This window comes from Sus scrofa, chromosome 8 (genome assembly GCF_054392235.1).
Source record: "Sus scrofa isolate SSC_HxYL_T2T_F1_AM1 chromosome 8, Sscrofa_HxYL_maternal_Yorkshire_Landrace_v2.0, whole genome shotgun sequence".
NCBI lineage: Eukaryota > Metazoa > Chordata > Mammalia > Artiodactyla > Suidae > Sus > Sus scrofa.
Window position 1 is genome coordinate 9,497,370 of NC_139390.1, and position 23,509 is coordinate 9,520,878.

The 23,509-nt window shown below is 41.2% G+C and overlaps 1 protein-coding gene and 1 long non-coding RNA gene across 2 annotated transcripts in view; one reads left to right on the forward strand and one right to left on the reverse strand.

Annotated features, from left to right (window-relative positions):
- LOC110262057 (uncharacterized) overlaps nt 1–16,848 on the forward strand; it is a 333,859-nt gene extending 317,011 nt beyond the window's left edge. Inside the window, exons 11-12 of the transcript XR_014813627.1 lie at nt 3,092–3,246; nt 16,049–16,848. The gene's annotated coding sequence lies outside the window, so the exon portion shown is untranslated. The remainder of the gene's footprint in view (nt 1–3,091; nt 3,247–16,048) is intronic.
- Nucleotides 1,748–17,147, reverse strand: LOC146400305 (uncharacterized). Its single transcript, XR_014813638.1, has 2 exons — nt 16,864–17,147; nt 1,748–3,399 (listed from the first exon to the last, which is right to left on the reverse strand). It is a non-coding gene; the product is annotated as an uncharacterized LOC146400305 (long non-coding RNA).
- Nucleotides 17,148–23,509: the final 6,362 nt, after the last annotated feature.

Genomic DNA, 23,509 nt, shown 5'->3' on the forward strand with positions numbered 1-23,509 from the left:
GGGAAATAAGAATCCCGGGGCAAGGGAACAGACATTGAATAAAACAGCAAGAAGGCTGGGGAGAGAGGGGGCTGAGTCAAGAGACGTGAGATGGAGGAGAAGTGCTAGGGCTGAATGATGCAGGGTCTCATGAGCCATGCGAGGAACTAGGGGGTTTGTCTTCAAGGTGATTGGCATCCACGAAATTCCAGTGCATTGGGTAAGTGGCATGACCTTGGACAGGGCTTGGATCACACTGCCCCCGTTGCTTCTGTGGTTCTCTTTTTCTATGTTTCCACACTGTTCAGTTTCCTTTTGACCAAAATAATTGTTCTGTAGTTGCCTTAATGTCTTCATTGAGGTTAGTCCCCATCCTGCTGGCTTATCTTTGGAAGGTGACTTTGTGCATCTTGTTTTACCTGTACTGACCTTTTGCTTGAACTCCTGGGAGGACAGCCTCTGCCACAGCTCATTGTTCTTGGGAAGTATATCGCTATTACTTTCCTACCCACGTACCAGGAGCATAATCATGCACACAGGTGCCTTAGGGATCCTGGCCAACAACAACAGCAACAAAAGATTTGGAAAGAAATGCTATTTGGAATCAAGGTGTGTTGGGAGATCTAAATGCGGAAGCCAGACTGAAAACACTCAGCATTCTCAGAGAGGGAGAGTTAGAAATAAACACTTACGTCATCCCTTTCCTCCCCTGCATTGACGTGGTCCAGACAGATGATGGCCCAGCATTTTGGATTTGTCTGGTTTCCTCATTAATTCTCCTCTCATCTCTGCTTTTATTATCTACAATGACAACTGCACACTATCCCCAGGCAGGTTCTAAAGTCATCTAACTCTCATTAGAGCAATAAAGACTCTCATCTTTTTGTGCAGTAAACAAACTGCTCCTTGGTGTCTAAACTTCTTGATTAAAGCATTATTGTCTTGTGATTACTGCTATCCTTTGGAAGCCTACTGTGTGCTGAGGCTAGTTAGTTGCTTTGCACACACTATTTCATTTCATCTTTGCGATGACATTTTCACGCTAAGAATCTTTGACCCCATACCCCAAACAGTAAATGATACTCAAGTAGTGCAATACTTGCCCCTAAGGAGTCCATAAGCAGCCAATCTATGGCCAGCTCTGCACACCTGTACACCCCATGCTCTATCCACAGTTCCCTTTGCTTCCCTGCTCTTCTAGACTGTTCTAGACATCTTCCCTCTCAGTGACTCCCGCTCACTGAGGAACACACATCCTCACCTTTGCTCTCTCTTCAGAGCACATCTTCAAACTCTTGAGGGGATCCACCTTCTCCTTGCTCTCCTTCTAACCCCTAGAGTCATAAGCTGTCATTGCTGGAAGGGGCCTTGGAGATTATATTCTCTGGAGGTGTCCCGTCTTTAGCCCCCAGATGTTAGACTTCAGGCTTGTTTCAGGATTCAGAAAGCTCCAGTTAAATCACAATACTACTGTTGGGTTTGTACTACTGAAACATCAAGTTAAATAACTGATAAATACAATCTGTCTAATAGAAAGCTTCTTACGATGGAGTCCATATTTGGGAAGTAGGGAAGAATGAATTCATAAGAAAAAGTTCCGGGTGAAAACTCTCAGAAATACCATCAATTTTGTCTGTTTTCTTTTTATAAACAATTCAATGGGTGTATGCTGGGAGGAAAAATGGAGACAAATTAAGCTTTACTGGTTTGGAATAGACGTTTTTCTATGACTTGTAACTTGAGTTTATTAATGCTACGCTGTTCAAAATTAACTTTACAAACATAACATTTATTTCTGAAGCAAAAAGTAATTAATTAGAACATGGCAAATATAGCAACAGACGGATTTTAAAGTTTATGTTGACCAACGATGACACATTTCAAGCAAGCTATAGACCTGTCATTGATGGAGAACTTATTGCTCTGCTGGGTTTCCTCTTCCAATATAATATCATTAATTGCTTAACATTGCTTAACATTAATTGCTTAACTTTTCTATAGTTTCTGTCCTTCAGTTACAGCCCTTTGAAACATCACACAATAGGTCTTATCACTCTTCTAAACGATGTCCTTCCTGATTAGGCATGTGGCAGTTCTGGACTCACTGTTGGAAACTGCGACACCAGCGAAAAGTGATTATGGTCCCTCTTAGCTCCACATGTGGACTGTGATTCGTAGGTCAATTATTTTCCTTAACAAGGCCCATAAAACATTTTGTCATTCGACTCTTTGTACTCTGATAGAGCAGCATGCCCTAAAACTGCAGATTTATTGAACTTCCTGAATTTTTTCTTATTCTTGGTATTCCTTATTTCTAGAATATTCTCTTTATCATGCTCTTCCTGAGATTGACCTCCTCTGGGAAGCTTTCCATGCCCCCTAAGGACTGGATAAAGCCCTGTAACACCTGTTTCTATTACATTTGAATGTTTCCTCACCTGTAACACTCATTTGTAATGAACCATTTATTTCTCTCTCTTCATTAGGACTGTAGGATCCTAGTGGCCAGGGAGTATGGCTTAGTCTCATAGTCCCAAGCCTAGCACCTGTATGAGACATGCAGTGGGTCCTCAGCAAAGTGAATGGAAGAATGAGCCATGTCATTATATGGGTCCTTCTGGTGTCTTGTCACCAAGTTGTCTTGTCAACTTATATTCTCTCTTCATTGTGGCAGTGGGAACGTGGGGAGTTGAGAAGGAAAGGAGATGGGATGAGGGAGGCAGTGACAGGGAACAGTAACCAGGAGAGAGAAACACATCAGAGTCAAAAACGACTTTATGGAGGAGGACACTGAGACACAGAGAGGAGCACGATGTACTGAGTTGCACAGTGAGGACTGGAATCCTGTGTCCTGGCCTCGGGCCCTGGGCCTTTCCTCTATATGGTGAATATTGTAGCATGAACATCTTTAACACACAGACAAAAACATACCAGATCATTTCCAAAGACCACAGCCTCATTGTCAGGGTGAAGAGGTCATGGGTTGAAGTTTTAAAAAATAGTCCTGATTTCAACACAGCCTCCTCTCTCTTGGAGCAATGACTCAGGCTAATTCTGCAGGTGGCGTGTTTTCCTTTGAGAATTCTTATGGATCAGTTCTCTGTTCTCCTAGATTATATAAGGGTAATGATGAATTCCGAGATGGGATCCCAAATTCCAGAGACCCAAAATAATCACAGTTCCATTTTCCATGGGGAGTGAAGATAGATATTAGGATTGTGGCATTCTTTGAACATCCGCTTTAAAAACAGGAGACGTCCACAGCAGGTGAGGCTTTCAAATGATATTCCTAATCAGATATTCATCCAGAAAGTCATTAATTTTAGGAAAGTGTCTTCCTTGTAAGGCCCAAAGCTTCTAAAAAAACTTCCTTACTCTCAACTCTCTCCTAATATGCTCTGTCTGCCTCCCGCTGTGTTCCTGAGATCAAAAGAAAGAGCCAAGTTAAGCTGATAAGGATGCTGTCTCAGGGCTGTGGGGTAAGAAGTCTTCCTTCTGCCTCTCCACCCACCACCTCAGCCCCAATACCCTCAAGACTGTGTTTTCTCCTGTTTGATAAATTGCTTGGAGCTCTGCCGGGGTCTTCAGAGTCATCTGGCCCATGGCCTTGGCTTCCCTGTCCCTTCTTTGAGGACATTCAAGGAAGGAATTTGAAATTGCACAGACACGCGTTCCAACTGTGGGTCTGCCAACTTCCTAGCCATGGACTTGTGGATGAGGTGATGCCTCTTTCTGAGTCTCGGTTTCCCACCTATACCTGGATTGTTACAGGATTGTTGACATGGTTCAGGGCAAAAGTCCCAAGAAAGCATTCAGTTTGGTGCCTGCTTTCTAGAAGTTTCTTAGCCGATTGTCGATATTGTGATCTATCTTCATTTTAACTCTTTTAGTTAAAACAAAGTTTGTATATATTCAGGCTAGTATATTAGCTTCCTAGGTTTGCTGTACCCAAGGACCACAAGACGGATGTATTAACAGAAACTGATTATAGTTCTAGAGGCCAGAAATCCTAAATCAAGGTGTCAGCAGGGCCATGTTCCCTTTGGAACCAGTAGGGGAGTCCTTTCTTGCCTCTTAGCTTCTGGTGGTTTGCTGGCAATCTCTGGCTTACCTTGGGGTGCAGCTGCATAATTCCAGCATCTGCTTTTGTCATCACATGACATCCTCCCTGTGTCTCTCTGTCCTCAGATAATAGTCTTCTTATTAGGACCTCGTCATCTTGGATTAGGGTCCACTCTATGCCTATATGACCGCATCTTTAACTAATTATATATGCAATGAATCTACCCTCGTTCCAAATAAGGTCATATTCTGGGGCACTTGAGGTTAGGACTTCAACATGGACTTTTATTGGAAGAGATGGTAGAGAACACAATTCCACCGATAACAGGAAAGTACCGCACTATATGCTGAAGCATTCTAGTCCATTTAGTCAGCATAGTATACAGACTTCTGTCTTGATGAGATTAGATTTCCTCATTTTAGAAGTCTAATCATAGAACTACAGTTCTTAAGCTAAAGGGAACATGTCATTTATTTCATTTCTTTCCTCTTTACAGCCCTTTCCCTGTCTTTACTCTAAGCCCCACCTGTCTCACCATCTCAAATTCATTTTCACCCAGAAGTCAGCGTTCTCGGTCTCCCTCCCCTCTTAAAGCAGTTATGTCATCTTGTTCTTTACAGGACAAAAGTCAAACTCCTCAACTTGACACAAATTGTGCTTTAGTCCTTGGCCCCTCACCTCTGGGGTGGTTGATTGTCCTGGTTTATCTCAGGTGACTCCAGTTTTAGCACTGAAAATTGTGCATCCTGAGAAACCCCTTAGTCCTGGACAAACCAGGGCCATTGTTCAATCTACCACTTCTCTACAGCTCTAGATAGTCCCTAGCCATTACAGCTTTAATTCTACCTTGCTAAATGTGTATTGCTCTGGCACTAGCTGTTTACTCATCAGGTTCTTCTGCTGAATCATGTCTCTTAAGGATTTTTAGACCCAGATGAATCTAGGCTTACATTTCAACTCTGCTGACCGTAGTCAGTGCATGTCTTACTCAACATGAATTTCCTCAAAAGTAAAAGGGATACAAAATCCTATATCCTTTGGTTATGAGGTGAATTAGATGTTATAGGTAAACCACCCAGCAGAGTCTGAGATACACTAGGGCTTGCATAGGTGATAGATGGTTTTCACTTGTGGACATAGCTGTATACTCCAGAGTACCTATGTTCAGTAAAGGCTTTTGAAAGGAAGCTCGAGCCTGCAGAGCTCAAATCTCTTGAGCTGTGATCTTTCTGTCCTGCTGTTTTCTCTCTCTGACTTAAAAACAAATGCATTCTTTCAGAGGTTAGCCTTACTAAGAACTGGGCTCAAAGCCTTGTCAAGTAATGTGGACTATGACAGATATATTTCCTATGGCCTTTTACCACTGGAATTTTCTGTGTGTCAATAATTTTCTGTTCTCTGGGATTTTCATCTGGTTGGATCCGGCCACTGGTCCTTGAAAGAAAACAGACAACTGAAAAGACCTTGAATACTTTTGTATGCTCCAGTTCTCATGAACTCAAAACAAAACATAAACATTTAAAGCTGGTATGGCATCATCAACCGAATAGAGGGTCAGTTAAAGCCTTTTCCTCCAGGTCAGCCCCCAGAGGAGTCAGTTGGGCTCTGTTTAACCTGATGGCACTCAAGTTACGTGTGTGAGAGGATAGATGGTGGTGTCCTCCACGCCAGAGTGGAGCAGAAAGAATCCTGATGTGGTCAAGAGGATATCACTGACTCTTGGTTTTCCCTGAGATTCTCATTGAGGAGGCCACTGATTCCTTTTATCTCGTGGGTATTTGATGTCATGATGAGATTAATAATTCACAGAGTCTGGGCAGTACTTTTCCACTGAGGGCTATGTGCAGAGAAGAGCAGAAATGCTGGCAAAGGCCTGAGGGCTCCTGACAAGGTCAGGTGCCTTCTGCTTCAGCAAGTGCTCCGAATGCCCAGTAACCCCTTACTTGCTGTTGCTGATACAGAGAAAGGCGGGGATTCTTGACGCTTCCTTGGAGGAGGAGAAAGTGAGTTCAATCCAAACAGATTGGGTTGCTCTAAGAGATGGCAAGCGAATCACAACAACAGCAACCAATGTACATAAAATTTTAATTATGAGTTCCAAACTGAAGTTCAAGAGATGTTATCAAATCCTATGTGATGAGTTGCCTTATGTGAGGAGAGGGTTAGTAGTAACCACGGGAAGATAAAGCTTCATCTATTGTTATTACTATTACTAATGCATATTTTGATTATTATCATCCACCACTTTTTTGAGTCCCAGGCACTCAGCATCACATAGGGTATTCCTTTAGATCTTTACATTAATTCTGTGAAATAGTCAATCTTATCCTTATCCTCTACATGAGGAAACTAAGGCTTGGAAAGTGAACTAGGCTTTTCCAAGGCCACCAAGGTGGTCAGAGATGGAGCCAGAGTTTGACCCTGGGGTGACTGTCTCTGGAAACTTCTTTTTACATGTGCTATATCACCTTCTAGTAATAATTAAAATTTAAGGATCATGAGGAAGAGTCTTAGCGTCTTGTAAGGACTTAAGAGTTTTCAAGACCATTTTTATCTCCCTTCCCATTTACTTCACACCGCAGCTCTGTACCTGAACAAGTTGGGGATTATTATTGCCATCTGAAAAATGCAGCATTTGGATTGGAGGGAGACATATGATTCCCAAGGTCACCAGAATTTAGGATTTCAAGGTGCCCCGGGAACTTAGGATTTCTGATTCCACAGCTAGAGCTTTGTGACCTTTCCTTTTGAAGATTAAAGAAGTCACACCAGTGGAAGCTCTCATTTTTGGTTCCAACCTGTGCCAAAGGGGATGAGGCTGGAGAATGGTCTGAACTTGATATTTTACTTTTGCTGATCTTTAAATCTCTCTTGCCAAGCCCGCATGGCTTCCTGGGCAGCAAGATTCTCACTCACCAGACTTCCCATGGAAGTGATGGAACCCTCCATCTTTTTGTTCTAGTCCATTTTTAAACTCTGGTTGTCCAGATTCCTGGCAAGTCTATGGTCTTCCCAATGACTTTTCAATAAGTTCATCTTCTATTTTAATTGACCAGAGTCTGGTTCTGCTCTTTGTAGCTGAGAATGCTGATCAATACAGCCTTACACCAGTGTTGTGAGCAAAGTAGCTGCACAGTGCTGCTATAACCTGGTTTCAAGTAACCCTAGCTCTCACCCATTCTCCTCTTATTTATTTATTTATGGCTTCCCCAAAGCACATGGTGTTCCCAGGCCAGGGATCAGATCCAAGCTGCAGCTGTGACCCACACCACAGCTGTGGCAATGCCTGGCTGGGGATCGAACCTGTGTTCTAGCGCTGCAGAGATACCACTGATCTTGTCGTGCCACAGCAGGAACTTCCCCTATATTGTCAAATATAACTCTTGCTTTCCATACTTTTGCTAAACCGTGATCTCAACCATGCTTAAATTAACTACGTCATGCAATTAGTAAAGAAGGCTCTTGGAACTCCCTGGGTTTTAGATTCACCCCAGAGAGAAGAGAGTGTAATGATATGAAGAAGGAGACAGGTGTGGGGAGATCTTCTGCTGACTGGGGGGTTCCTTGGTTAACGCAATCACTTTTTTCCTCATTATTTTCCCTACTCTATCCTCTTCTTCCTCTGTAGTTTTCTCTTCCCACCCTTATCTGTTTTCCAGGATGAAGGTAAATGAGGACCATGTGGTTCTGCTGGAATCTAAACATCAACATGAGCCGCTTTTGCCCTAAACTTTCCTTGTGCTCTTTATCATGTTCATGTTTATATCACCTCATTTAGACTCCTAGATCCTTTTAGAAGGAAAGATTATGTCCCTCTTCTGAGAAAGAAGAGGGGAGAGAAACAGGTTTGGAGCATGACAGAACTTGCTCATGGAAAGATGGCTTCTGAGCTTCCCTCACCTCTTTCTCATGAGGTTGCAAGCATCAACTAAAAGGCAGCACAATTTTGATAGTAGAACAACAGACAAGGACATAGAAGTCTTCTTGGAGCCCTTGTTCTGCTACTTATCAACTGGGTGTATCCTGGGCAAGCTATTCAAACTCTTTATGTCTTAGATGACACTGCAGGAGTGCGGGAGTGTAAAGTTGAAACTCACTGGAAGATAAATAGAATCCAGGCATTTCACTTGCAGTGTTTCTCTTGCCTCACACTCAGTTTGCTTTCCCACAGCATTCCTCCTGTGATATCCTTGGGAGGCATGGGATCTAGCTTTCTTTCCCAGCATGTGGAGATGCCTGAGCCCCAGAGGGTTTGTGCCACCAGCCAGATGGTCACTTCATGTAGGGAAGAGGTACCAGTGCAGCATGAGTCCTCTTTTTCTGAACACTCCAAGTACCCATGGCTGCTCCCAGCTGATCACATTTCCTCATGCAGGAACTTAGAGTACTCATAATAAAAATTGGACAGGGACTAAAGTATGGTACATTTATAAAATAGTCACCCAAAACACTGCCTATAATTAGTGAGGTCTGGGGAATCCGGGGTCACGCCTCTGCCCCAGAATAATCATCTAGTAAGTTGTGCAGCCTTCAGATAGATAGCATGAGGTTCTGTGTTGTCAGATACAATTCAGGCACATTCTTGGTTCTGATACTTACTTATTGGCGTTCTTGGACAGCTTACTTAACTATTTTTTTGCTTCAGCTTCTTCTTCCAAACTGAGGACAATAATTCTAGAACCTTCCTCTTGGAGTGGTTGTGAAGATTAAACAAGAAGCTTCCTGTGAAGAAGTTAGCTCTGACACAGGATGAGCATTCAATGAATGTCTACTGAATATGTCCAGTGCTTAAGACACAGGAGCTGATGATTAATAGCCATCCCATTTCCCACTGCTTATTTGTTCAGTCATTGCTTAGGGTGGCCTAGCAGATGAGTAAGGTGCCCTGGCAGATTTTTTCAGAGTAAACTTAACAAATCAATTCACTTGAATCAGGCTCTTATGTTAAGAAACTTGATTGGCAAAATTAAGAGTTTTATACACTATCTTCACTAAAAAATATAAAGTATACCATTATGTTTTCTTTTCTTTTTCTTGCCTTTTGTCTTTTTAGGGGCCACACCCATGGTATATGGAGGTTCCCAGGCTAGGGGTCTAATCGGAGCTGTAGCTGCCAGCCTACACCACAGCTACAGCAATGCCAGATCTGAGCCATGTTTGCGACCTACACCACAGCTCATGGCAATGCTGGATCCTTCACCCACTGAGCGAGGCCAGTGTTCGAACCTGCAACCTCATGGTTTCTAGTTGGATTCATTTCCGCTGTGCCACGATGGGAACTCCAGGTTTCCAACCTAATAAATACTGAGCAATAGACAGTTTTTTCTCTTCCTTTTCAAATTCAATTGACAAGTGTTATAAAGATAGAAAAGAGAAGGTAAGATAGCTGAGAGGCATTGTACAGGGTATCAAAAGATGAGTTTTTTTACTACTCATTTTAAAACCTACCAACTTCCTGGGTGGAGGCCGGGTCTCCCTGGAGAGATTGCAGGTTCTATAAAGGTACCAATTGGGATTGAACGCTCTCTGTTTTTTACATGCACATAGACACCTTATGAACTCCCTTAACTCTATCAATACCTGTCAATGTGCTGTTCTTCTCAGTTATACCTTTGTACCTCTGTGCATGTTGTTTTCTCTGCTTGGAACTCAGTTCCACACTTTTCAGGCTGTAGAACTCATTTCACAAGGTTAAGCTTAAGTGTCACCTCCTCTGGGAGGTATTGATGGAAGGCTGGTCAAGTTTGCCTTCTTGATGCCTTTAAAATTTCTTGGGCAGGAAAAAGAGCTTGTCCCTGGGACATCAGCTATAGGATAACACGTGCTCAGATAATTCTCACACGGCTAGTACACACAGCATCATCAAAACTCTCCGACAAAAAACCTCTGTATATTTATTTGTAAGGCATTTATTTAGCTAAATCGTCTTGATCCTATCTCTAAAGATAATAGATTTTTTCTTTTCTTGACTTTTTTTTTTCTTTTTCTTTTTATGGCTGCACCTGCAGCATATGGAAATTCTCAGACTAGGGGTTGAATCGGAGCTGCAGCTGCCAGCCTACTGCACTACAGCCACAGCAACCCCAGATCTGAACTACATCTGGAAGCTATGCCACAGCTTGTAGCAACATTAGATCCTTAAGCCACTGAGTGAGGCCAGGGATTGAACCTTCATCCTCGCAGGCACAACGTCGGGTTCTTATCCTGCTGAACCACAATGTGAACTCCTAAGGATGATAGACTTTTGATGTCTTGGGGTTCCTGTTACGAGGAAGAGACTTGTATGGTTTGGAGGCAGAGGGATCAGGATTTGGTTCTTGGTTCCCACTATCTATTATTTGTGTGAAAACTGAACCATAATTTTCTCATTTTTAAAATGCTTATAATGATAGCTATCTTAAAGGTCCAACATGAAATTAACTATGATAATATAGGTCAAGTATCAAGCATGTCCTTGGGATCTAGAAGTCACTCAGTGAACCACAGTTAGTGTAGGTTTGTGTCCTGGTAGGACATTCTTGGGCCTTTTTCTAAGAAATAGCAGTTCAGTTACCATTATGCACACTTAAAACTTCTTTATGCAACACAATCCTAAATATAGCTTATTGTAGAAACAGCCAATTTGCACCTGCTACTCCATCCTTCTGGAAATAACTCTTGCCAACCATAAGGATTACATTCCTGGAAAATGTTATTGTTGCTAATGAAATCAGGATATAACAAAAATTATGGGTTTATGGGATAAACAACAAAGTAACATTATGTGTATTTTAAAAGCAAATAAATGTTATAGAGGACATCTAATTCCAAAACACAACTGATTTACTAAGAGTAAATTCTTGCTCTTCCCTTTGTAGACATTTCTTTAATCACAATCATAAGATGAGGAAACCAAGGTTTAGAGAGGCAAAGTATATGTTCCATTTCTTGTATCATCCTCCTTCATGGCATCTATAAATAGCAACAATTAGATCAAAATTTCCTATTAATTATGAACTCTTCAAGCAACCAGTGTTAGGATTGGTTATTATTAGCACCATGACCAGGGACAGTCATACTTCTGGAAGACACGTAAGGTACAGGAGCAGAATGGAAATTAAGGTAGCATCCTCTTTTAGCATGCTCTCTTTTTAAAAACATTTTATTTTGAAATAATTTTAGATTTAGAGAAAAGTTGTAAAAAAAATACTACAAAGAGTCCCCTTATATACCTGACCAGTCTCCCCCGACACCTTTTTTTTTTTTTTTTTTTTTTTTTTTGTCTTTTTATGGCTGCACGCATGGCATATGGAGGTTCCTATTCTAGGGGTCAAATAGGAGCTGTAGCCGCTGGCATACACCATAGTCACAGCAATGTGGGATCTGAGCCACATCTGCGCCCTATACCACAGCTCACGGCAACACCAGATCCTTAACCCACTGAGCGAGGCCAGGGATCGAACCTGCGTCCTCATGGTTGCTAGTCAGTTTCATTTCCACTGCGCCACGATGGGAACTCCCCCCAAATGTTAATGTTAACATCTTACATAACTATAGGACAATTATCAAAACTGGGGAGTTAATATATGTGTAATATTGTCAACTAAATGACAAGAGTTTTTTTTTTTCCCCAAGTTCACCATATTTTCCAATATCACTCCTCTTTAAGAGTCCATTCAAAATCTACTTTACACTTAATTGTTACCTCTCCTTAGCTGTCTCCAATCTGTAACACTTCTGCCTTTTCTGTTGCCTTTCATGACCTTGGCACTTCTAAAAAGTACTGATGAGTTATTTTGTAGAATGTGACTCAATGTGGATTTGTGCAATGTTTTCTTCGCATTGGAGTGGTTATGTATTTGCCAAGAATGCCATAAAAATGATGTGGCGTCCTCCATGCACCCTATCGAGGGGCTCATGACGTCACCACATTTCATAATGGGTGATGATTACCTTGATCGCTTGGTTAACTGGGCATCTGCCAAGTTTCCCATCGTAACATCATTATCTTTCCTTTTGTTGAAAATACCTTGGGCGAGATATCTTGAGATGATGCAAATCCAGTTTCTCCTCACACTCTTCCCCTCTAACTAGTGAATCTTGTCAGTAAGAGTTTTACTGTGATGTTTGCCTACTGGTGATTCTAGATGTCCTTCTGCCCTTCCATATTTATTGATTGGAATTCCACTGTGAGAAATCGTTACCCCCCTTTTTAGGTATGTATGTATGTATGTATGTTTGTGTATATGTATGTATGTATATGTATTTAAGATTCGATGTCATTACTTCAGGAGACTTCATGGATACTCGTACAATTCTATGGCTTAAAATCCAATAATACCATCATTTATCTGTTTAAGCAGCACTCTCTTCACAACCACCCTGCTGCATTAGACAGAGAATGGAGATTGGAGATGCAGTTTAAGCTCAAGGTCTAAGCTGAGCCTTGTCCCCCACTAGGCATCGAAGTATTTATACCAGCATATTCAGTTCTGCTTGTGGATTTTGAGATAAAAGCACAGATGCTAAGATTATGAAGGAGGGAGGGAGAGAGGGAGTGAGGAAGGGGAGAGACAGAAACAGAAAGACAGAGAGAGAGAGAAAGAGAGAATGAGGCCACATGGAACCAGGAAGGAAAGGGAATGGCGTCAGCTCTGCCTTAGAACTTCCTGCTCAGTAGAAGCAGGCATCAGAGACCATCTATGCTATCCTGTAATAGGGAGGACAAGGGGTTACCTATTCGTATTGAGAAAGTGTGCTTAGACCTTCAACAAAACTAGTAACACACTGGAGTTCCAATCATGGCTCAGTGGTTAATGAACCCAACTAGTATCCATGAGGATGCAGGTTTGATCCCTGGCCTTGCTTGGTGGGTTAAGGATCTGGCGTTGCTGTGAGCTGTGGTATAGGTTGCAGATCCCTTGTGGTTGTGGCTGTGGCATAGGCTGGCAGCTACAGAGCCATTGGACCCCTAGCCTGGGAACCTCCATATACCACGGGTGTGGCCCTAAAAAAAAAAAGACAAAACAAACAAACAAACAAAAAACTAGTATCTGACCTAAAATGAGCAAGAATTGAGGGTTCCTCTGTGATGAAATCTATCTTTGACCAAAGAGCCCTCTTGTAGGTTTTGACTTGTTTCAAAATAGATGGAACCTATGGCTGGCCAGCAACCTTGACTAAATGTTGACTGAGAGCCCGTAGAGTAACGAATGATTAAAGAAAAATGAGACATGCATGCAATGCTCTGGAAAGACTTATATATCATGTGGAATAATAAGAAGGGGGGGGGGAATCTTAACCTGAAATGCTGGGATAGAGACCAGAAATTCAAGTTTCTGGCCTTTTGACTTTTTATCCTTGAGGCTTTGTTTCCTCATCTGAGAAATGAAAGTTACATTTAATGGTATCTGAAATCTCTCCCTGTCAGCACTCATATCCTGCTCTATTCTCTCTCGTGTTTGTTTAATGTTGGTAAAGCCGGTGGGTTGCATTAATTTATGAGGAATTCCTAGAGAGTTTAAAGCATTAATAGCCCCAGGGTCTATGAACTGAGTAGTATCCCAAAGAGGACCAAGGCAAGCTGGCAGGATTTATGTTGCTCATAAAGGCTCTGGGAATTCCTGAAGACAAATGCATAAAGCTCTTCTGTGCTTGATGTTTCAGTGTAATTGTTCGCATTCAGTTGCTGTTGGGCACATATGCTCGAGAGTTTGGTTTCAAACCTAGCATATGGTAGCTTTGGAATAAAGTGTGGATTCTTGTTAAGATCCTTGGCTCGTGTGTCTTCTCAGTTCTAGCAAAAAAAAAAAAAAAAAAAAAAAAAAACAGAAGAGAGAGTAGAATTAGGTTACTATTCTAGTTGGGGTATTACATAAGTGGAGACTGATTTTCACCACCCACTGAGGGGGCTGACAGTTAGCATTCAGAATCTTGCATCATGTTGTTTGTCTGTCTTTGTATCTGCCTGTCATTGTATCTTTCTTGTGCCTTATTTCTTTGTGTCCTTCCTTCCTTCCTTGCTTCCTTTCCTTTTTGCTAATCTGTGATCCCAAATGAAAAGAAGAGAGGCCACTGGCAATGTGGTTTTCTCTGCCGCCAGCTCAGGGTCTGCTCTCTGTCCCTCCTGGGAAATACCATCCAGGTAAAGGGAACAAATCCATTTTGCTCAGCAGCACCCAAGTCCTCTGACCTTTGTATTTGTGAGTTCCTTCATATGGAAATAAGGAGTCAGACGAGCCTTTATAGTCTGATTAGTTCAGTAATTGTCCAAACAGCGCTCTAAGGCTAACTAGATTGTTGGGGGTACCTCGCTGTTACTGAGGCTGCTGGGTGGGCCTCTTAGTCTCTCAATCCCACTTTAGCTAATGTAGTCTGTTAGTTAAGAGGGTGGGTAGTGGGAGTTCCCTTCATGGCTCAGTGGTTAACGAACCCGACTAGGATCCATGAGGATGTAGTTCGATCCCTGGCCTTGCTCAGTGGGTTAAGGATCCGGTGTTGCCATGAGCTGTGGAGTAGGTCACAGATGCAGCTTGGATCCCACGTTGCTGTGGCTGTGGTGTAGGCCAGTGGCTGTAGCTCTGGTTCGACCCCTAGCCTGGGAACTTCCATATGCCACAGGTACGGCCCTTTTAAAAAAAAAAAAAAGAGGGTGGGAAATGGAGCTGGGGTGCCAGGTGTAATCCTGGGCAAGTTACTTAACCTCTGTATGCCCCAGTGACTCATCTCTAAACAGGAATAATAATAAAAAATAATAATGCTTACATCACAGGGTGGTGTGAGAATTAAATGAGTGAGTGCATGCAAAGTGCTTATGGTGGAAGGCATATGGCGAGTGCTGTGAAGTCTTTTCTGTTATTATTAATAGCGCATACATCATCACCTTCCTTGAACTTCTATACATTACTTCATCTGGTGAGAGGTTGAGCTGTTAAGAAAATACTTTGCACACATACACACAGACTCTGGTATTTTTCTAATTTTATCCAGAGCCAAGCAACCACGTTATGTAGTCAGCTAAACTCTGCTTGAACATGCCTGGTGATAAAGAGCTATTTCATCAACTTGTAAGGCTGCCTGCTTTGTTGGTAATAAGCTCTTGCTAATGAGCGAAAATCTATTTCCTCATAGCTTCAACCGACTAGCCCTTTTCCTCTGCTCTCAAATCATGCCGAACGGGTCTCTTTTATTTCCATATGACAACTACTCTTAGCTCTGAGATTTAGCTCTACTTTGTTGGTGGGATTTGTCTCCTTGCTTACATACTCCCAGTAGGAGTGAGCTCACTACCTCCCAAGGCAGCTTTTCTGACTGTTGGTCAACTCTGATGATTAGAAATATTTTTTCTGGAGTTCCCATTCGTGGCTCAGTGGTTAATGAATCCAACTAGGAACCATGAGGTTGCAGGTTTGATCCCTGGCCTCCCTGAGTGGGTTAAGGCTCTGGTTTTGCCGTGAGCTGTGGTATAGGTTGCAAACTAGGCTTGGATCCCATGTTGCTGTGGCTGTGGTGTAGGCTGGCAGCTACGGCTCCAATTAGACCCCTGGCCTGGGAACCTCCATATGCTGAGGGCGTGGCCGTAGAAAAGACAACAAACAAACAAATAAATAAACAAAATAGTAAAAAAAAAAAAAAAAGATTTTTTTTTTTTTTCTTTTTAAGGCCGCATCTGAGCAGATGGAAATTCCCATGCCAGGGGTAGAACTGGAGCTGCAGCTGCCAGCCAGCACCACAGCCACAGCAATGCCAGATCTGAGCTATGCCTGTGACTTACACCACAGCTCATGGCAATGCTGGATGCTTTAACCTACTGAGCAAGGCCAGAGATAGAGCTCGAATCCTCATGGATGCTAGTCGGGCTCTTAACCCACTGAGCCACAGCAGGAACTCCTAGAAATTCTTCCTACAGCCGGACTGACTGGTCTTTCCTTGCACCACTGGCTCCCTAAAGTGGCTTAAAATTTCAACTCCCTTTTTGCAAATAGGCTTTAAGATAATAAAATAATAAAACCCCCTTCTTTTCTTCAGGTCAGTGCTTTTTGCTGTTGTTCCTTAGGGGAAGAATTTCTCCAGGATTCATCATTTGGCGTGTCTAAATAAAGGCAGCATAATAGTAATGGGAGTTTCTTTGGATTATTCCCACATCTGCATTCTTGGAGTTTAAGAATTTTTGATGCAATTTAGATGAAAATTCTAATTAGGAAAGATTCATGCACTCCAGTATTCATAGCACCACTTTTACAATAGCCAAGACAGAGAGGCAACAAAAGTGTGGACTGACAGATGAATAGATAAAGATGTGGTATATATATATATAGTGGAGTACTACTCAGTCATAAAATATAATGAACTAATGCCATTCGCAGCAACGCAGTTGGATCTAAAGATTATCATACTAAATGACATTGTCAGACAAAGACAGATGTCACATGATGACTTACTTGCGGAATTTTAAAAAAGACACAAATGAACTTATTTATGAAACAGAAATAGACTTACTGACATAGAAAACAGTCACATGGTTACCAAAGGGGAAGGGGTGGAGAGGGATAAATTAGGAATTTGGAATTAACAGATACATGCCATATATAGAATGAACAAGAAGCATTTACGGTAGAGCACAGGGAACTATATTAAAAAACTTGTAATAACCTATAATGGAAAAAATCTAACAGATTTTTATTAATCTAAAAATCTAATATACACACACATACATATATGTATATATGTATATATATATATCTATCATATGAGCCATTTTGTTGTATACCTGAAACTAACTTAACATTGTAAAACAACTATACTTCAATAAAAAATATTATAAAAAAGAATTTTTGTGTCACCTGAGACCTCCAGCTCTTCCTTTTGTTCTTCATCTGCTCTGGTTCCCCCTTGTCTGTGCCCCCTGCGGAGAAAGCACTGGTGGCCGGCCCTTCTTCTGTCACAGCTGGTACAGAACACTAAAGGTTCTGCAAAGGCTGCTGCTTCTCCAGCAGCTGTCAGCATTGCGAGGTGAAGGGGGCATTAGCTCCCACTTCCGAACATCAAAGCTCTTTGAGCGCCTTGTGGAGGTCTCCCTCGCCAGCATTGTCTCCCCAGGCATTAAGCAGTGAAGCTGTGTCCCTACGTCTCAGGGCTAAGTGGAAGCAGCCTCTCTCTGCAAGGCTGGCACAGGTCCATGGACCTGGAGGTAAGTAACTGCAAAGGATGTTCCTTCCTGCCTCTGCCTCTCCCGTGCATGTGCAAAAATATTTTCCTAGTTTTGTGCATGAGGGTTGCTTCTTTTTTCGTTGCCCCAGCCTTCTGCCGTTCTGCACACACACGTATATATATGCACATGTATATATGTACACGAATATGCATACGTTTATACACACATACATACACATATATGTATGAACTTATTATTTTTTGTGTGTGTCTTTTTGCTATTTCTTGGGCCGCTCCTGCGGCATATGGAGGTTCCCAGGCTAGGGGTCGAATCGGAGCTGTAGCCACCAGCCTACACCAGAGCCACAGCAACTCGGGATCGAGCCGCGTCTGCAACCTACGCCATAGCTCACGGCAACGCCGGATCGTTAACCCACTGAGCAAGGTCAGGGACTGAACCCGCAACCTCATGGTTCCTAGTTGGATTCGTTAACCACTGCGCCACGTCGGGAACTCCCTGTATGAACTTATTTATATACCTACATGAATGTACCCATGTGTGTTTATATATACATATATGCAGTCCGAGCTCAAGCTGGGGATCCCTCAATGTGTAGAGCAAGCTTTCCAGGCCAATCACTATCACATGTCCTTACCTTTATGTGAACCAGGAATTAGTTCGCAAGAATCAAATGATGCAAATACAGATATGGGGTCTGACCTGTGACAGTGACAGGAAGTGTTCTCCAGGAGAACTTGAGTGAGGATGGACAGGGAGATTTTAACAAGGGGGTGGGGTTTGACTTGAGGAAGGTTTATATAATCCAGGAAATGAGCTGTGAACTGTCTGGATTCGAGTGTATGTATGTGTCATGTACCTATACTCTCCTGGAATATATGGATAGGCTATAATGTGATTGCTCCAGGGAATACTTAAATAATTAGGTTTAAATTAGAACAATCGACTGGGAAAGCTATTTTCTAATAGTGATTTACTCTTATACAAACACTAAAAAAAAAATCAATGCTATTTACATAGTGCAATCCCATTCAAATTGCTATATTTAGTTAGCATTTACACTTTACTAAGGCTGACAGCAATTGTTTATTTGTCCTTAATGGTCAAGTTGCAACCAATCTGAGAACCAAATTAAATCCCTTGTTTTATCGTTTATCATTTTCAATTGCATTCATTCTTCTATAATTGGATTAAGTGCAGGGTCTAGACCTTAGCTCTTTTAAATTGTTTTGAAATTGCTTATGACCTAAAATTTTTCATTCCAAACACAACAACTTATTATATGTGAGATCACTCTTCAAACTCATTTATTTATCTATTCATAGAGAAATATTTGTTTAACATCTAGTATGTGTGTGGCAATAGTGCTAACTGCAATAGAGATTGTCAAAAATGAGTAAGATATCATCCTTGCTCTCAGAGAATAAATGGACAAGTAAGGGAGAAACTTGGCTTGCACTTTAATCTCAGACACAATATAATTATTATTAGGATGGTGGCACAAAATGAGCTATAATGGGAATAAATAAGAGGGAGTCATAACCTTTTAACTTGGGGTATCAGAAAGAAAAATTCTGAAGGAAGAATCTTTAGAAAATAAAGGAAAACTTTCACTAAGACCTGAAAAATTGGAAGTCTAGCAGACGCTGAGAAACTAGCAGGTATTCTGATGCTGATGAAGGATGTCGTATTTGAGAAGAACTTGGGCTGACCATGCGTCTTGTCTAGATTGCAGAAGGCATTAGAAGGCAGACTTTAAAGAGTTTGTCCTCTGCCCCTATCTGATACGGGAACTCTGGGGAGTTTGAAACAGAGGAGTGATGTGATCAGAGCTCAGGTTTGCATTCCTCTGTTGCATCTCTTATTTGTGATTAGTTTTGTTTTCTCCAGATCAGATTCATCCAGAACCACCCAATGCTCTAGGTTGGTCCTCTAGAACCCTCACTATTCAGATGAACAAAGAGGTACAGAGCACAAATAGTCAAACTAGCGCTTTTCCCTAGAGATGGATACTTTGGTGAGAGCCTCACCTTCTCCTGAGCATCATGTAAGTTTCCTCTTTGTATAAGTCCCAAGTCTCCTGGGAAAGGGAAAAGGAAAGAAGAGTAATAAACATTTGTAAGACCTTTGTAACGTAAAGAATATTTCCATAGAGCTGTCAGAAAAAAAGATCCTTTGAGGCTTATAGTGTCCAATAATAAATTTAGTAACATATGCTACTTGCTCAGAAGCACATTTAAAATCTATATTTAAATATTTATTATATCTATTTAAAATATCTATTTAATGACATCTGCCATTATGAATAGCATACACATTAGTTATCTATTGCTGTACAACAAACCACCCTAAAGCTTAGCAGTTTAAGCATTAAGACAAAGATACATCTTATGTCTTTACAAACCTGGTGGGTCTGCAGTTTTGTTTGGGCTCACGTGAGTGGTCCTTCTGCTGGTCTCATCTGGATGCTTGCTTTGTGTGGGATTAAATAAGATGGCCTCAGATATCTGGCAGTTGGTGTTGACTCCTGCTTAGGTCAACAGATGGGCAGAAGAGTGAGATGTGGAGAAGAGGGTGAGGACAATATAGAATCCATCAATCATTTCTGTGTCTGTTTGTCACTCTGTCTGGTCCCAAAGAATTTAAAAAGCAATGGCCTTCCAAATTTCAGACAAACTCTTCTTTCAGCCAATCATAACATGGTACCACACAGGGAAGGTGACTTGAGGAAACATAGTCCCCAGGTTAGCTGATGGAGGAGAATGTAGCAGAGTCCACCCCTTGTCACCTGGCATCCATACAACTCTTTCTTTTTTAAAAAAATCATATTGAACTTTAAAATTAAGTAATAAAAAATCATTTCAATTTTGCATAATACATCTATCCTTTTTATACTAAAATTATGTTGTCTACCCCCCAAAAAGAATGCACAAAATATTATATGTCACTTTATTCTTCTTTTGGTGGTGCTCATTCTTCTCCCAGCTCACTCACACTCTCCTTTTGGTATATAATAACTGAAATAATGAAATATAAGATTAACTGCTATGAAAACACTTTGTATCTGATGGTAGGGTAACAGGACAGGGACAAAGAAAAAGAACAAAGTAATGACTTAAAATTATTATAGTTACTTAAAATGATTATGAAAATAAGCATATCAAAGCAAGGAAGAAATTGCACTGTCCTCACATCTGCAAATGTTGGCATTTATAACTTTCCATTACTCATTTCACATTCCTTTTGTCCTCAGTAAGCACCTCAAGTGATCATGACTCCTTGTCTTCCTTCTTCAAACCTTCATTCCTGTGAGTCTGTACTATTTGCTCTTCTGTCTACATTGGGTTGTTATAGTTTTCCATTCATGTTCACCACAACCCATAGGAGTACAGAAAGTACCCCATTAGAGCTCTTGAATTCCAGACATACTCCTCCCTGACCCCTGGCTTACTGCCAACCAACATCTTTTTGATAGAATCAGTCACTTCAGTCTGTTCCTCTTTTTGCCTATAGTTTCTGTGGTATGGGGAACTCCAACTGGCCAGGCAGTAGTTTCTGCTTCCTGTCTAATGGTGCTACACTTATATTCCCTGTTAGAGGCATTATGTGTAGAGAACTAAGACCAGCTGATCTCAAGGTGGTGGTACAGGAGGACACAAATTTTACTGGCTCATTAGGCACTGCCCTGAGAGAAGCCACTCTTATTCTCATTCATTGAAAATGATGGAGGCAAGAATTGAAAAGAAATGGCCTAGGGAATCACTCTCAGCTTGCGAAGCTGATTTTGATTTTCTTTTTTCTTTCTTTAAATTTTTTATTTTTATTTTTAAAATTTTATTGGAGTATAGTTGACTTACAATGTCATAGTAGTTTCAGGGGTACAGCAAAGTGAATCAGACATGTACAAAAGCCACTCCTTTTCATAAAGCGGATTTTCTAATTGAAGAAAATTCTCTGGCCCTAGAGAAGGGAGCCTGACATGTTCCCAGCTGGATTTCAGAACTGCTATGGACCAGCAACTGCTATGACTTTCCTGTTTTTCCCTTTTTAATGTCTATTGCTATCATTTTGTTCTTACTTGCTGTAGTGTGAATATTTGTATCTCCCCCAAATTCATATGGTGTAACCTAATCCCCAATGTGAGGGTTATTTGAAAGTGGAAATTTTGGGAGGTGATTAGGTCTTGTGGGAAGAGGCCTCATACGTGGGATTAGTGCCTTTATTTAAGAGACCCTGGAGCAATTCTTTTTCCATTGCACAGTGACATGTTACAGCAAAAAGACAAACATGTAGAAAGTGGGCTGTCACCAGACACTGACTCTTCTAGTGCCTTGATCTTGAACTTTACCATCTCCAGAACTGGAGACAAATAAACTGATGTTGTTACTAAGCTACCTAGTTTATGATGTTTTTGTTACACAGAAGCCCACATGAACTAAAACACTTTCTCACTTTTGCATGCTGAGTGTTTGGGGAATAGACTAAGTTTCCATTTTAGTTTACAGATCTCTGGTTCAAGAGGACTTTCATGCAAGGATCTGGCCCTGAGTATTCTCACCTACATCTAAACATGTAGACAGAGACAGAGCATGCGATCATGGACTGATAGGATTTGGGGTGGTTCTTAAGAAAGGAGAGGTATAGTTTCTATGTCAAGAGGTGTGAATCACTGGGGCAAAAAAGCAAATTCTGCCTTTCTCCATATTTCTCTGTGTATCAGGAGGCTGAGATCTGCAGGTGGCAGCACCAGGTCTTCCTTGTCCTCTGGCTTTCCTTGAGTTTGGCCAGTGGGAAGCACCACTATGAGACAAAAGAGTGGGAGGAGAACAAGACGAAGGTTTAATTCTTTATGCTCACTCCTTGCTTAAGAATGGTGTTGGATTTGGCCCTATTCTTCCATAGCTATAGCTCTACAAGTGGACATTGTATTCTATACTCCCTACTCCCTTCCTTTTTAGGACAAGAGGCTATCAAGAACTTCCAGCCAATGTGGCTCACCATTCATTTTGGGGCTCCTTTATCTGACTGGCACTTTCATAACTAGTTATATCCTTACAAAATCTCTTCAAAAATCCCTGCTGAAGGTTTGGTTTCCTGCCAGTACCTTGAATGACATATTGTTTTAAATGCTGCTTTTTGTCACCTACTAGGTGTATGACCAAGGACTAGTCATACAACTATTCTGAACTAAATATCTTTACCTATAAAATAGAGTTGTAGGGGAATAGCACATTTAAAAAGCAGCTGTCCTATGGTAGGCACTTCATGTTGGTTAGTTAATTTACTCCTTTTTAAAATTTTTATGAGTGTACCCTTTCATCATTGCATCCCCAAACCTGTTCAGTTACTGGAATATGGTAGACATTCAGTAAGTGCCTACTGAGTGAAGGATGTAGGTATGAGATTGGTATCATTATCTTAACCATAAAGAAATTGATGCTGGGATACAGCAAGCCTCCAGGTGAAGATCACAGAGATAATGAATGATACTGTTGGCATTGGAGGCTAGGTTGTCTAATTTTGTAACTTTTGCTCTTTCCAGGAAAAAAATCTTGTTTATCTGCATAGCCAATCCTTACAGGGCTGTTGTGAGACTTAAAGGAAGTGAAAACATGAAAGCATGTTATAAATTCTGAAATTTACTCAAACTTACTGCATCATCATTATCTTTATGGATATATTTTAGAATCTCTTTCCTACTCTCCTGCTCTTTGCAGTCGCTAAATTCAGGCTCATCTTCCTGTAAGCATTAGACAAAAATAAATATGATGATTAGTTGCTAGGGATGAAGAAAAAGGAAATTGTTTTAGAATTTTCTGCTCTTTTATATTACTTTTTAAATTGTATCCTTATAGTAACATGGATAATTAGGAAACTATTTTTCAAGCTTGAAATTCAACATTAGAAGGAAAAGGTTATTTTAAAGAAATATTTGGGGCTTTGGATCTGGATGTGTCAGGAAAATATTCTGAGAGTATGAGTTTAGAAAGAGCTTGAACTTGGTTCTCTGATTCCCAAGTCACAAGTAAATGGAAGTCAAGGGAGTCACAAGAAATTGTTCCTGGGACCTTGGGTAGAAATTGAGGTTCTGAACTTTGGGACACATTACTGACTCTTTTCATGATGAAACTTAGGTCTCCTGGGGGGTCTGCAAGATTGGATAGACCCAAAATGTAATGGACTATTTGATGAGGATATGGTTGAAAGAGCTCTATAGAAGTTATATACAGCATGGTATCCATGCTTTTTTTTCCTCCTCAGTGTTGCTTACACATCCCTTTAGAAAGTCCAAAGTGTAGAGCAGCACAAGAAAAATGGTG